The 16358-nt window shown below is 41.5% G+C and overlaps 1 long non-coding RNA gene across 1 annotated transcript in view; it reads right to left on the bottom strand.

Moving 5' to 3' along the window:
• Positions 1-16156, bottom strand: part of LOC129059096 (uncharacterized) — a 37008-nt gene extending 20852 nt beyond the window's left edge. Inside the window, exons 1-2 of the long non-coding RNA XR_008524794.2 lie at positions 16068-16156; positions 9299-9425 (exon numbers count right to left, since the gene is read on the bottom strand). This is a non-coding gene — a long non-coding RNA (uncharacterized LOC129059096). The remainder of the gene's footprint in view (positions 1-9298; positions 9426-16067) is intronic.
• Positions 16157-16358: the final 202 nt, after the last annotated feature.

The raw sequence follows: 16358 nt of genomic DNA, 5'->3' as shown, positions 1-16358 counted from the left end.
TCCACAGAAGACTATACTCAAGATGGCAGACCAAAGCACACACGCTGATCTACAGCTCCCCTTGAGAGTCTATTAATATTATAGTAATTTAAAATGTAAAAAAAATAATTTTCCCAGCTATAATAATAATAATAATAATAATAAAATGGCAAGGGACCCTTCCACTGATAAGAGAGCTCAACACATTTTTGAAATGTGTGAAGAAAATGGCGAGTGTTGGCCATGAAGCAGACGGGAGGCAGGAGCCACCTAGAACATAGGCAGTGAGGGCTGCAGCTGTGGGAAGGAGACTGGAAATGACAGATAACACAGTACAGAAATGAGAAGTGAGGCAGAGAACAGAAGGATTAATATAGAGTACAGTTCTCCCACCTCCCTCCCAATTCCAGCAGAATTGCTTGCAGAACTGTGACAACCCAGCAATTACTCCAAGACAAAGATTCTTCCCCAACAAACTCTGTGGGAAGAACTAGGGCAGCCACCACGGAGCTTAGAACCCTAGAGTAAAACCCTGCTCATTTTGGCCTTAGGGATTCCCTAACATCATGGCTGTGCAGGGAAACCTGATGGTCAAAAAGTCCCTTTGCCCATATTCAGAGCTTCTAATCAGCCCTTCTATTCCTCATTCTTCAGGATGAATGAAAAATTAAAACTCAACACATATTTGGGAAAAGCGAACACAATGATATAGAAAGTTCAAATTAAAAATAAACAACAGGTTGGGCACAGTGGCTTACACCTGTAGTCGCAGCACTTTGGGAGGCCGCAGCAGACAGATTGCTTGAGCCCAGGAGTTCGAGACCAGCCTGGGTCACAGAGCAAGACCCTGTCTCAAAAACAACAACAACAAAAACTCAGAAAAATTTATAATGGAGGAAGAAAAATTTTTAAATAAAACATATTACTGAAAAACTACTCAGAATGATGATTCAAGAAGCTAGTCTATCCATAAAATAGTAATAGGATGCTATAAAAAAGAGTCAAGGAAAATAGTTCTTGGAAATTGAAAACATAATACCTGTAATATTGAAAGGTTGATAATAAAGATGGCTAAATTAGCCTGGCTCAGTGGCACGAGCGTCTAATCCCAGCACTTTGGGAGACCAAGGCGGGAAGATTCCTTGAGGCCAGGAGCTCTAGACTAGCTGGGCAACATAACAAGACCCTGTCTCCACAAAGAGTTAAAAAATTAGCTGGGTGTGGCATGCACCTGTATCCTCAGCTACTCGAGAATTTGACTCTGGAAATGTTTTTCTACTGAGGGGCTCAGTTGTTGTGACATTGGAACCTTAGAGAATAAAGGGTAATCAGACCTCACCACCTGGTTCTAGATAGACACAGTTAGGATAATGTAAATGGTTATTGGTTTGGAACATTTAGAATCAACCTGTGAACAAATCACAGGAGACTTGGCTGTGTTTGAGGAATGCAGTATAAATGTCATCAACCTTGACGTCATATAGATAGAGGTTCAGGTGATGAGGTTGGGAGGTGAAGTTGCAGCCAAGGTATGAACACTTATGTCTTCATCTCAGTGAGCGGGCAGACATGGGAAACTGTCTACAATTGATGGAACAAGAAATGGAGATTTAAGGTGTGAAGACATGAAGAAGGCCAGTGAAGGAAATGAGAATCATGAAATTGCTATACTGGGAGGAGGCGGGAAAGGGACGTGGGAGTCATATAAGTTAGCTAAATTCTCTATCACTCAAGGAAATCAATAAATAAGGCCTAAAATCAGTAAATCAAGATATAAAAGTAGAAGTTTATTATTTAGTGCTGTGGAGATGCCAACCGAAAGAAAAACAGTAACATATTAAGAATCATTGCCTCGGCTGGGCATGGCGGTTCATGCCTCTAATCCCAGCACTTTGGGAGGCCGAGGTTGGTGGATCACCTGAGGTCAGGAGGTCGAGATCAGCCTGGCCAACATGGTGAAACCCCATCTCTACTAAAAATGCAAAAATTAGCTGGGCGTGGTGGTGGGCGCCTGTAATCCCAGCTACTCTGGAGGCTGAGGCAGGAGAATCGCTTGAACCCAGGAGGCAGAGGTTTCAGTGAGCCGAGATTGCGCCATTGCACTCCAGCCTGAGTGACAAGAGCAAAACTCCGTCTAGAAACAAAAACAAAAACAAAAACAAAAAACCTTGCCTCAAGACAGCAAAATTAAGATAGGAAAGGGTAGAGTCCAAGATTGTTGCTTTGCAGTTCTAAGTTTTTCTGTACTAATTTAACCACAGGCATTTTACATTTATAAAAATTTGAACAATTGTATTTGTAAAAAATAAATCTCAAAAACGAAGAGCTATGTGGGACATGTAAAGGATGAAAGTGAGACAAAAGAAGACTATAGTAATCATATTAATTACAAGGGAATCTGGGATCACCACCCACTGTTCGACTGCTTAATTATGGCCACAGTGAAGCCCCCCAAGATTCTTGATTGAGGGCCATGCGGCAGTTCAGCATGGAAACACACAGAGCACACAAACTCTCTGGGAAGAACTAGGGCAGCCACCACAGAGCTTAGAACCCTAGAGCAAAACCCTGCTTATTTTGGCCTTAGGGATCCCCTAACAATGGCTGTGAAGGGAAACTTGATGGTCAGAAAGTCCCTTTGCCCATATTCAGAGCTTCTAATCGGCCTTTCTATCCCTCGTTCTTTAGGCTGGCCAGGAGACTGGGGCAGAATACTAGCGAACAGGTCCAGTATAATGAGATAGTAACATAACAACCAATCCCTAATTAATGTCAGAGGGCATATCTCCCACTGCCTGACATCTCAGGCACCTACCTCTTGCCCACTTCACCCACAGTCAGTGCAAATGGAGCATCAACTTGACTGCTGTGTAAGGGAACCCAGGAAAAAGGACCATTTTGCCAGTGACCCCAATTCTGTTTGAGTGTAACCACCCACTGCTGGGGATTGAGGCTGTTGCTGGAACTGTCCCAGGTTTTACTACTTCATTGCAATTTCCTGGCAGCCCTGCTCCAAGGCTAGATGAAATCTTCACTCTTGCCAGAGCCATTCTCAATAAACATTTGCTGAAGAAATGCTTGCTACCTGAATGAATGATCAGAAGCCAGAAAAATCAGCTTTCAAGAGGAGCTTAGGAATAAGCAGGTCAGCAATTGGAGGTTGGGGGAAGGCTGGGAACTTGAGGTGGGTACCTTGGGGAAATAGGGAGGTACAGATAACAACTGCATTCTCCCAGTCTTTTCCTTCCTTCTCCTCCTCCTCCACTCCCTACTCCTGCTTCCCTACTTCCCCTTCTCCCTATCCCCTTCTCCTTCTTCTCCTTTTTTTTTGTTCTTGTTGTCATTCCTTAACCCTCTTCATTTTTCCTTCCTTTCTTGTCTTCCTTTGCCCCTGGCCTGGGCTGTGAAGCCTCCTTGAAGATCACCCCTCCTGCTCACTAGTTTTCCTCTGTGTTTGCAATTTACATGCATTTGCCCCTCCCGTGTACATAATGCTAATGCTTTACTATATTTGCATAATGCTCCTAGACTTTCCTTCTGCTCGTTTCCCCTCCAGACTATCTTTTTTTTTTTTTTTCTCCTTTTCTTTTAGGAATTCCCATAGAGGGAGGACTGGTTCCATCCTCCCTTCTCCCTGCTAGCTCCTCCCCACCACTCCCCAAGGTTAGATGTTTCATAGTGATAGTAGCATATGTCACCAAGCTCTTCTGCCACTGGAAGCTTTTTCACCCTCCCTTACCCCATTTGAGCACTCTGAGTGAGATTAGTTCTGCAATAATGCCATGCTTTAAGCAGAATCACTGTAGGCAGTGTGCAACCTGGGAAGAACTTCCTGTTCTCCTTTAGTATTGTAGTTGAACCTCTGAACTATATATAGTTGAACCTCTTCTTTAAAATCTTACAAATAAGAAAACAATGTAGCATATTTATTTTATAAATTAAAAAATACAGCATAACAACTATTTACGTAGCATTTACATTGTAGTAGGTATATAATTAATCTAGAGATGATTTAAAGTACATAGGAGGATGTGCATAGGTTATACACAAATACTATCCATTTTCTATAAGGGACTTGAGCATCTAGGGATTTTGATATCTGAGGGTGTCCTGAAACCAATCCTTCTGCTATATGCCACAGATATGGAGAAACACTGTATTTAAAAGCCAAGAAAATGGTTACAGGAAAGAAAATGGTTACAGGACGATAGGCTGTTTTCATTGATACATCAGCAATTGCATCAAGGCAGTAACTCTAAAAGGGGGGCATATTCCATGATAAACAGAAACACATAACCTCTTTTTGCTATTCTAAATCAAAAAGCAATGATGTTTTTCTTTCCAAAAGCATAAAAATGGAGTTGAAACAAGAATTTCCCTGGGGAACTTCTGATTGTCATTTCCTACAGAGAAAACCAAATATTGAAATGCGTAGTTCCTTTTAAAGAGTTAAATAGCTTAGCTCGTGTATAAATAAAGCAAATCATCACTATTTTAGAAACTAAGAGCCTATGAAACTACAATTTTAAAAGCTCAAACACAACTCAGTAATTTTATTATAAAATTTGCATTCTGACCTGGTACAAATGTAAAAGGAATTTAAAAGCATCTTCAAATTGTAGAGAGCCAGGGAGATGTAAGTATCATAGTATAGTTATATAATCTGGTGTCAAATGGAGATCAAATATAATAAGCCTAGTATCTACCCCTAATTTTAAAGTGCTACCCTTTGATACTATATTTAACTTAGGACAAATGGAAACACTACCATCAATTTCGGAAGCCTTTCCAACAGAACTGCCAGAGCTTTCAGGCTTCTTTGATGGGACAACGATGTGGCCAAGAAGTGGAAAGATCCCTGTACATCGGGGTCTAGACACAGATGTGGCACTAAAGTGCTGTGAGGCCTGGGAGAAATCACCTAATTGCTCAGGCCTCAGTTTCCTCCATAGAGGTGGGAGGAGTGGATATTGGGCCAGATCTTAACGTTTTATCGTCACAGATGGCTTTGGGAATTTAATGAAAGCTATGGGCCTATCCACCCCCACCCTTTTAGGGAAAACACACCTTGATACATACACAGAATATTTTACATGCAATTTCAGGGTCTCATTTTCTGGCCATTAATGCCCCACAGGGACCATCAAGGGCTTGTAGAGCTACATCATCTGTCTGGTCCCTCATTCTCTCTCCTATGCCTGTGTACTGGGCTTCCTCAGTTTAACTGTGACCCAGGCTGGGCCACATCTTTCACTCTTTTGAGAACTCCATGATAGTGTTAAGGTTGAAAATATCCTTGGTAAAATCTTATCAAGTTTAAGGACCAGGAGTGGTGGCTCACACTTTTGGAAGGCCAAGGCGGGAGGATCACTTGAGGCAGAAGTTTGAGACCAGCCTGGGCAACAGAGCAAGACCCTGTCTCCAAAAATCAAACAAAAATCTTGTTGAATTTAATGCACATAAATATTCACCTGCCTTCATGTATCTCCTGTTTTTGCTGAACTGTATTCTAAAAAGATAGAATCTAAGAATCCCAAGGAAGGAAAGTTCAGATCTCACATTCAGACTGAGTGAGCCTTCCTTGCAGACAAATTGAGTTATGTTCAACCCTAAAAAAATAAAAATCATATATATATTTTTTGAGGCAGAGTCTCACTCTGTCTCCCAGGCTGGAGTGCAGTGGTGCGATTTCGGCTCACTGTATCCACCGCCTCCTGGGTTCAAGCAATTCTCGTGCCTCAGCCTCCCGAGTAGCTGGGATTACAGGTGAATGCCAACATTCCTGGCTAATTTTTGTATTTTTAGTAGAGATGGGATTTCACCATGTTGGCCAGGCTGGTATCAAACTCCTGACCTCAAGTGATCCACCTGCATCAGCCTCCCAAAGTGCTGGGATTACAGGAATGAGTCACTGTGCCCAGCCAAAAATCATATTTATAATAGCCATTTCTGAGAGGTCTGTCTACTCCTGCACAAAGAGTTTATATAGCTTTAGGTGAGTCCACTTTTTCATTCAGAGTAGCATTTATTGAGTGCTTGTCATATTCTGAGCCCTGGAGTAGCACTGGGAATCCTAAGATAAATGAGATACGGTCCTGGATTCAAACAGCAGCTAGCGGAGTGCGAGAATATGATTAGAAAATTACACAAGGACTGTTTATTGCTTGGAATCGTGCATGTGCAATGGAGAGCACCCACCACTGCCTGAGACAGGCATCAGGGAGGCCTCAAATATTTTTTAAAGGATGAGTTAGAATTTTCCAGGCAGCAGGAGAAGAACCTCTCAGACAGATGGCTGTGTAAGAGCAAGCGGTTGTTAGTACAGCCTGGGTGAGGTGTGGCTAGAGCTTAGCCATGTGTGAGGTCGTGCTAGGAGGATGGGAGGACTATAAAGGGTCCCTACACATTTTGCAAGTAAATGGCATTTTTAAAATCTCATTACACATGACATATAGGGGGACAAGAACTTACTGAAGGATTTTCACCAGAGTAGAGTGATATAACTGGTATTTTGGAAAGATGGTGTGAAGAATGGACTGGAGATGGGGAGGCTGGAGCAGGTTAACACACTTTACACACATTTCTTTGTAGATCCCCTTGAGGAAAATATCCACTTGCCTGAGCACTATGCTTATACTTCAATTTTTGATGCTGACAAGCCTTTTTGTGCTAATTGGTAACCAGGGTTTGCTAGGAGGCATCTGACCTCATATCCATCCACTATGATTGGTTGGTTTTTATCCCTGGTCTTGATAAGATATCACATAAGCTTTTATACCTCACATTTGTGCCCACAAATATGTTTTAACTAATTGGTATAAAAGAGCTTGCAAATATATTGTGAATGTCAGCTTCAGTTAGCCTTAATTTGCCACCTCTGAAATGGTGGCCTGGGTACCACAGATGCTATGGGTTGGCTCAAATGTTTTAACACTTTAAACACTTTATTTCACTGGGCAAAACTTGACAGTTTTCTATCTTATAGAATTAGGAATGCTATTTATATATTACCAAGAGGATGCTCACTACATTGCCTCACCTTATTAGTTCTTTCATTCCACAAATATGCACTGGGCCCCTACTATATTCCAGGCAATGTTCCAGGCACAGTGGACACACTGTTATGTAAGACAAAAAAGGTCCTTTATCAGGTGACAAGTGCCAAAGAGAATTCAAGTAGGTGATGGAATGGCGAGTGCCTCAGGGTGATACTCATGAAAGAGCCATCCATGCAAACTGTTGGGAGGAGCACTGTAGGAAGAGGGAATAAATAGCTGGTGCAAAGATTTAGGCTGCTCCCTTGTGGCTTGCATTCATTTCTGTTTATTTTGCCTTAAGACTGTTATGACAACCATACTCTATGCATTGGGAAATAATCTGTGGCTTCATAGAGAAATGCATTCATCCCTCAATGGTTTAGTATAACTAGTCCAAAATTTTTGCTCATAAGCCTGGACTGGTATTGTCAATCAACCATTAATTATTGTTAAAGGAGTAATTTCATAAAGAAATTTATAATAAAGTGCTTTGTATTGCCACATGTCAATGCTCAGGCATGTCTCCACTAGAAAGAATGAGAAGCCATCAAATGATTGCCCGTTTAGGTGGAATCGCTGTGCACGTGCAGGAATGTTGCAATAGTGGCTCAGATACAGCCAGTAGCTCCTCTAAGGGTGAGGTGATTTTCTGAAATAGTAAACCTTTCTAGACAAATTTTGAAACAAAACAAAGTACATCCTTTTCTACATTGACACAGTCATTGCATTCCTGGAAAATTCCATGTAAGTACTTTGTATTTAATATATAATATTGTGTAATGATCCAGGCTCAGATAATGATTGACAGGCAAAATGAAGGACCTTCTCACTATAGTGGGATATCTAGCATTCCCGACCCTGCCTGCTAAATGCCAGTTGCAGCCCCTCTTTCCAATCATTTCAACAATAAAAATTGCTCCCATGAAAGTCCAAGCACTCCTCAGGAATGAGAACCACTGAGCCACTGGAAGGAGTTTAGATTTCTTCAAAGTACTATGGGAATCCACTGGAAGATTTTATTCTGGGAAGTAACATAAACTGATTTGCATTTTTCAGAGTGCTCTGGATGCCATGTGAAGAAGTGATGGTAGCGGGGCAAGAGTGGTGGCAGGGAGACTTTGGCAACAGATAACTAGCCTCAGGCAAGGCAGCAGGGAAGGAGCAGAGATGGAAAGAAATTCATAGATTAAGGATGTTTTCAGGGTGGAGGCAACAGGTTTTACTGATGGTATTGATGTGAGATGAGAAAAGATTTTTGGCTTTAGCAACTGAGTGAATGATACATACCTTTATGGAACCCATGAGAAATCCATGGCTTTTGTCTTCTTAATGTTTTTAAATGTAACACGGCCCACACTGAACTCATGATCCCCATGCCACTCCCAAGTTTGAGAGACAGCCATATGGAGATGTCAAGTTAGATATATGAGTTCCTGTGAGATGCTCTGGCTGGAGACGCATCTGGGAGTCAATGGTACACAGAAGGCATCCAAAACCGTGGGATTGGAGATGTGAGGTCACCTTGGGAGATTGGGTGGATGGAGGAGAGAAAGGCGGCCAGGACAGAGCCTCGGGGACCTTCAACACTATTAAATGAGGCACTCTCTTCTATTAATTACTCCATTAAGAGAAAGACTGAGGTTTTTAACATTAATTTTAATGGGAATACTCAATGACTGATGACACCAGTTTTGGCTTATGAACAGAAATTTTGGAACTAATTATACTCATTTATCAAAGCATGGGATGGACTTCTTCATGAATTTCAAATTATTTCCCAATCATAGAGTATGGATATCATAATAATCTTATGATACCAAAGTAGTAATTAATGTTTGGATTAAGAGCAGGCTACATAAGGGAGGTCTTGGACTTATGTTCTCATGAAAAATTACAGATAAAGTCCATTAATCAGTATTCATTGGTCACCCACAGAATAGGCCGTGAAATTTTTCAGTTTAAAAATTACTTTCACATTTTCTAAGGGAATTTGATAGTTCAATTTTCTAAATTAAAAAAAAATTTAACAGCCTTATTGAGGTATAACCCTCATACCATACAATTTTAATCTTTAATTTGAAGTGGTTACAGTGTATTTTCAAATAGACATATGTAAGTTAGAAACTAAATTACCCTGCCAGCTTAACAAAACATAAAACAGCAATTACTGTTTATTGGGCATCAACTTAGGTGACAGGTATTATAAGCAGCATTTAATCGATCCCAATCCTCCCAGCATCCCTGAAGAGTATATCTTCCATTTTACAGAGAGAAAATCCCACCTCAAAAGGATCCGGAGAACTGGCCAGAGATCACCCCAGAAGAGAGTACAGGAGCCAGGATTTGGACGCAGGTCTCTCTGACTCAAATCCTTTTCTCTTTCTCTTACTTCATCCTCCCCGTCGTCTCCTGAAAAATAGAAGCTGGAGTCTGGAATACACACAGAAAACCCTCCACCCATTTTAAGGATACATCAAGATCAAAACTCATTGATACTGTAATCTTACTAGTTTGAACTTTAAAACATTTTACTGCCATTTGGGGACTGGCTTCAAAGAAATGTTTTAGTGGTGTTACGTTTAATGCTTTGTGTTTATGTAGAATTACATATCCTATAAATGTTACGTTGGCTTATCTTGTCTCCTCCCTCTCAAAAGGACCTATGCCAGTTTAAGCTTCTAAATATATTTAGTTGTGGGTAGGAAAATTAGTAGGGACATGAGTTAATGGATTTTACTAGGTACAAGTAAGTTAATATATGCTGACTGGTAAGGGTAGAATCTGCTGTGTACTTAGGCAGACACCCAGGGCAAAGTGGCTGCCAGTTCACCTAGTTATGAATCATACACTTCCAGAAGTAGAAGAGGAGACTTTGATGTCCTGACCAAAGGAGACAAAATTACACTACCAAAATAAATCCTTGCCTACAAAGGACTAAAGAAGTATATGGGATGTGGAACTCTACAGAAAGAGAATGTCCAAAGTCATGGTGAAGCCACATACTGACTGTAAATTCCTGGTGGGGTGAAAGGATGACTAGCATGTGATTTCAGCAGCAACAGTGGGATGTGGGTGACAGTAAGAACTGAAGAATGGCTAGAATCTTTTTTTTTCTTTATTATTATTATTATTATTATTATTATTATACTTTAGGCTCTATGGTACATGTGCGCAACGTGCAGGTAAGTTACATATGTATACATGTGCCATGCTGGTGCGCTGCACCCACTAACTCGTCATCTAGCATTAGGTATATCTCCCAATGCTATCCCTCCCCTCTCCCCCCACCCCACAACAGTCCCCGAAGTGTGATGTTCCCCTTCCTGTGTCCATGTGTTCTCATTGTTCAATTCCCACCTATGAGTGCGAATATGCGGTGTTTGGTTTTTTGTTCTTGCGATAGTTTACTGAGAATGATGATTTCCAATTTCATCCGTGTCCCTACAAAGGACATGAACTCAACATTTTTTATGGCTGCATAGTATTCCATGGTGTATATGTGCCACATTTTCTTAATCCAGTCTATCATTGTTGAACATTTGGGTTGGTTCCAAGTCTTTGCTATTGTGAATAATGCTGCAATAAACATACGTGTGCATGTGTCTTTATAGCAGCATTATTTATAGTCCTTTGGGTATATACCCAGTAATGGGATGGCTGGGTCAAATGGAATTTCTAGTTCTAGATCCCTGAGGAATCGCCACACTGACTTCCACAATGGTTGAACTAGTTTACAGTCCCACTAACAGTGTAAAAGTGTTCCTATTTCTCCACATCCTCTCCAGCACCTGTTGTTTCCTGACTTTTTAATGATTGCCATTCTAACTGGTGTGAGACGGTATCTCATTGTGGTTTTGATTTGCATTTCTCTGATGGCCAGTGATGGTGAGCATTTTTTCATGTGTTTTTTGGCTGCATAAATGTCTTCTTTTGAGAAGTGTCTGTTCATGTCCTTCGCCCACTTTTTGATGGGGTTGTTTGTTTTTTTCTTGTAAATTTGTTGGAGTTCATTGTAGATTCTGGATATTAGCCCTTTGTCAGATGAGTAGGTTGTGAAAATTTTCTCCCATTTTGTAGGTTGCCTGTTCACTCTGATGGTAGTTTCTTTTGCTGTGCAGAAGCTCTTTAGTTAATTAGATCCCATTTGTCAATGTTGGCTTTTGTTGCCATTGCTTTTGGTGTTTTAGACATGAAGTCCTTGCCCATGCCTATGTCCTGAATGGTAATGCCTAGGTTTTCTTCTAGGGTTTTTATGGTTTTAGGTCTAACATTTAAGTCTTTAATCCATCTTGAATTGATTTTTGTATAAGGTGTAAGGAAGGGATCCAGTTTCAGCTTTCTACATTTGGCTAGCCAGTTTTCCCAGCACCATTTATTAAATAGGGAATCCTTTCCCCATTGCTTGTTTTTCTCAGGTTTGTCAAAGATCAGATAGTTATAGATATGTGGCATTATTTCTGACGGCTCTGTTCTGTTCCATTGATCTGTATCTCTGTTTTGGTACCAGTACCATGCTGTTTTGGTTACTGTAGCCTTGTAGTATAGTTTGAAGTCAGGTAGTGTGATGCCTCCAGCTTTGTTCTTTTGGCTTAGGATTGACTTGGCGATGTGGGCTCTTTTTTGGTTCCATATGAACTTTAAAGTAGTTTTTTCCAATTCTGTGAAGAAAGTCATTGGTAACTTGATGGGGATGGCATTGAATCTGTAAATTACCTTGGGAAAGATGGCCATTTTCATGATATTGATTCTTCTTACCCATGAGCATGGAATGTTCTTCCATTTGTTTGTATCCTCTTTTATTTCCTTGAGCAGTGGTTTGTAGTTCTCCTTGAAGAAGTCCTTCACATCCCTTGTAAGTTGGATTCCTAGGTATTTTATTCTCTTTGAAGCAATTGTGAATGGGAGTTCACTCATGATTTGGCTCTCTGTTTGTCTGTTATTGATGTATAAGAATGCTTGTGATTTTTGTACATTGATTTTGTATCCTGAGACTTTGCTGAAGTTGCTTATCAGCTTAAGGAGATTTTGGGCTGAGATGATGGGGTTTTCTAGATATACTATCATGTCATCTGCAAACAGGGACAATTTGACTTCCTCTTTTCCTAATTGAATACCCTTGATTTCCTTCTCCTGCCTAATTGCCCTGGCCAGAACTTCCAACACTATGTTGAATAGAAGTGGTGAGAGAGGGCATCCCTGTCTTGTGCCAGTTTTCAAAGGGAATGCTTCCAGTTTTTGCCCATTCAGTATGATATTGGCTGTGGGTTTGTCATAAATAGCTCTTATTATTTTGAGATACGTCCCATCAATACCTAATTTATTGAGAGTTTTTAGCATGAAGGGTTGTTGAATTTTGTCAAAGGCCTTTTCTGCATCTATTGAGATAATCATGTGGTTTTTGTCTTTGGTTCTGTTTATATGCTGGATTACATTTATTGATTTGCGTATATTGAACCAGCCTTGCATCCCAGGGATGAAGCCCACTTGATCATGGTGGATAAGCTTTTTGATGTGCTGCTGGATTCTGTTTGCCAGTATTTTATTGAGGATTTTTGCATCAATGTTCATCAAGGATATTGGTCTAAAATTCTCTGTTTTTGTTGTGTCTCTGCCAGGCTTTGGTATCAGGATGATGCTGGCCTCATAAAATGAGTTAGGGAGGATTCCCTCTTTTTCTATTGATTGGAATAATTTCAGAAGGAATGGTACCAGCTCCTCCTTGTACCTCTGGTAGAATTCGGCTGTGAACCCATCTGGTCCTGGACTTTTTTTGGTTGGTAAGCTATTGATTATTGCCACAATTTCAGCTCCTGTTATTGGTCTATTCAGAGATTCAACTTCTTCCTGGTTTAGTCTTGGAAGGGTGTATGTGTTGAGGAATTTATCCATTTCTTCTAGATTTTCTAGTTTATTTGCGTAGAGGTGTTTGTAATATTCTCTGATGGTAGTTTGTATTTCTGTGGGATTGGTGGTGATATCCCCTTTATCATTTTTTATTGCATCTATTTGATTCTTCTCTCTTTTTTTCTTCATTAATCTTGCTAGCGGTCTATCAATTTTGTTGATCCTTTCAAAAAACCAGCTCCTGGATTCATTTATTTTTTGAAGGGTTTTTTGTGTCTCTGTTTCCTTCAGTTCTGCTCTGATTTTAGTTATTTCTTGCCTTCTGCTAGCTTTTGAATGTGTTTGCTCTTGCTTTTCTAGTTCTTTTAATTGTGATGTTAGGGTGTCAATTTTGGATCTTTCCTGCTTTCTCTTGTGGGCATTTAGTGCCATAAATTTCCCTCTACACACTGCTTTGAATGCATCTCAGAGATTCTGGTATGTTGTGTCTTGGTTCTCGTTGGTTTCAAAGAACATCTTTATTTCTGCCTTCATTTCGTTATGTACCCAGTAGTCATTCAGGAGCAGGTTGTTCAGTTTCCATGTAGTTGAGCGGTTTTGAGTGAGATTCTTAATCCTGAGTTCTAGCTTGATTGCACTGTGATCTGAGAGATAGTTTGTTATAATTTCTGTTCTTTTACATTTATTGAGGAGAGCTTTACTTCCAAGTATATGGTCAATTTTGGAATAGGTGTGGTGTGGTGCTGAAAAAAATGTATATTCTGTTGATTTGGGGTGGAGAGTTCTGTAGATGTCTATTAGGTCTGCTTGGTGCAGAGCTGAGTTCAATTCCTGGGTATCCTTGTTGACTTTCTGTCTCGTTGATCTGTCTAATGTTGACAGTGGGGTGTTAAAGTCTCCCATTATTAATGTGTGGGAGTCTAAGTCTCTTTGTAGGTCACTCAGGACTTGCTTTATGAATCTGGGTGCTCCTGTATTGGGTGCATATATATTTAGGATAGTTAGCTCTTCTTGTTGAATTAATCCCTTTACCATTATGTAATGGCCTTCTTTGTCTCTTTTGATCTTTGTGGGTTTAAAGTCTGTTTTATCAGAGACTAGGATTGCAACCCCTGCCTTTTTTTGTTTTCCATTTGCTTGGTAGATCTTCCTCCATCCTTTTATTCTGAGCCTATGTGTGTCTCTGCATGTGAGATGGGTTTCCTGAATACAGGACACTGATGGGTCTTGAGTCTTTATCCAATTTGCCAGTCTGTGTCTTTTAATTGGAGCATTTAGTCCATTTACATTTAAAGTTAATATTGTTATGTGTGAATCTGATCCTGTCATTATGATGTTAGCTGGTTATTTTGCTCGTTAGTTGATGCAGTCTCTTCCTAGTCTCGATGGTCTTTACATTTCGGTATGATGTTGCAGTGGCTGGTACCAGTTGTGCCTTTCCATGTTTAGCACTTCCTTCAGGAGCTCTTTTAGGGCAGGCCTGGTGGTGACAAAATCTCTCAGCATTTGCTTGTCTGTAAAGTATTTTATTTCTCCTCCACTTATGAAGCTTAGTTTGGCAGGATATGAAATTCTGGGTTGAAAATTCTTTTCTTTAAGAAGGTTGAATATTGGCCCCCACTCTCTTCTGGCTTGTAGGGTTTCTGCCGAGAGATCTGCTGTTAGTCTGATGGGCTTCCCTTTGATGGTAACCCGACCTTTCTCTCTGGCTGCCCTTAACATTTTTTCCTTCATTTCAACTTTGGTGAATCTGACAATTATGTGTCTTGGAGTTGCTCTTCTCGAGGAGTATCTTTGTGGCGTTCTCTGTATTTCCTGAATCTGAATGTTGGCCTGCCTTGCTAGGTTGGGGAAGTTCTCCTGGATAATATCCTGCAGAGTGTTTTCCAACTTGTTTCCATTCTCCCCGTCACTTTCAGGTACACCAATCAGACGTAGATTTGGTCTTTTCACATAGTCCCACATTTCTTGGAGGCTTTGCTCGTTTCTTTTTATTCTTTTTTCTCTAAACTTCCCTTCTCGCTTCATTTCATTCATTTCATCTTCCAGGGCTGATACCCTTTCTTCCATTTGATCGCATTGGCTCCTGAGGCTTCTGCATTCTTCACGTAATTCTCGAGCCTTGGTTTTCAGCTCCATCAGCTCCTTTAAGCACTTCTCTGTATTAGTTATTCTAGTTATACATTCTTCTAAATTTTTTTCAAAGTTTTCAACTTCTTTGCCTTTGGTTTGAATATCCTCCCGTAGCTCGGAGTAATTTGATCGTCTGAAGCCTTCTTCTCTCAGCTCGTCAAAGTCATTCTCCGTCCAGCTTTGTTCCGTTGCTGGTGAGGAACTGCCTTCCTTTGGAGGAGGAGAGGTACTCTGCTTTTTAGAGTTTCCAGTTTTTCTGCTCTGTTTTTTCCCCATCTTTGTGGTTTTATCTACTTTTGGTCTTTGATGATGGTGATGTACAGATGGGTTTCGGGTGTGGATGTCCTTTCTGTTAGTTTTCCTTCTAACAGACAGGACCCTCAGCTGCAGGTCTGTTGGAGTACCTGGCTGGCCGTGTGAGGTGTCAGTCTGCCCCTGCTGGGGGGTGCCTCCCAGTTAGGCTGCTCGGGGGTCGGGGTCAGGGACCCACTTGAGGAAGCAGTCAGCCCGTTCTCAGATCTCCAGCTGCGTGCTGGGAGAACCACTGCTCTCCTCAAAGCTGTCAGACAGGGACATTTAAGTCTGCAGAGGTTACTGCTGTCTTTTTGTTTGTCTGTGCCCTGCCCCCAGAGGTGGAGCCTACAGAGGCAGGCAGGCCTCCTTGAGTTGTGGTGGGCTCCACCCAGTTCAAGCTTCCAGGCTGCTTTGTTTACCTAAGCGAGCCTGGGCAATGGCGGGCGCCCCTCCCCCAGCCTCGCTGCCGACTTGCTGTTTGATCTCAGACTGCTGTGCTAGCAATCAGCGAGACTCCGTGGGCGTAGGACCCTCTGAGCCAGGTGCGGGCTATACTCTCCTTGGGCACCGTTTCCTAAGCCCGTCGGAAAAGCACAGTATTCGGGTGGGAGTGGCCCGATTTTCCAGGTGCCATCTGTCACCCCTGGAAAGGGAACTCCCTGACCCCTTGCGCTTCCCGAGTGAGGCAATGCCTCGCCCCTGCTTCGGCTGGCGCACGATGCACTCACCCACTGACCTGCACCCACTGTCTGGCACTCCCTAGTGAGATGAACACGGTACCTCAGATGGAAATGCAGAAATCACCCGTCTTCTGCGTCGCTCGCGCTGGGAGCTGTAGACCGGAGCTGTTCCTATTCGGCCATCTTGGCTCCTCCCCAGCTAGAATCTTTTGAGGTCAGCAGTGCTCTGAGGCTGAGGATGGGAGTCACGGGTCTGAGATCAGATGTAGAAATAATTCAAGGTAGTATAACTGTGGATGGAACCAAGAATAAACAAATTATTTTAATATTGGGAATGACAGCAGCTGACTAGTCTGTAAATTAAAGGTGGGGTAGGGAATGATGTAAATGA

Source organism: Pongo abelii, chromosome 3 (assembly GCF_028885655.2).
Source record: "Pongo abelii isolate AG06213 chromosome 3, NHGRI_mPonAbe1-v2.0_pri, whole genome shotgun sequence".
In the NCBI taxonomy this organism is placed as follows: Eukaryota; Metazoa; Chordata; class Mammalia; order Primates; family Hominidae; genus Pongo; species Pongo abelii.
This window is presented reverse-complemented; position numbering and strand designations above follow the sequence as displayed.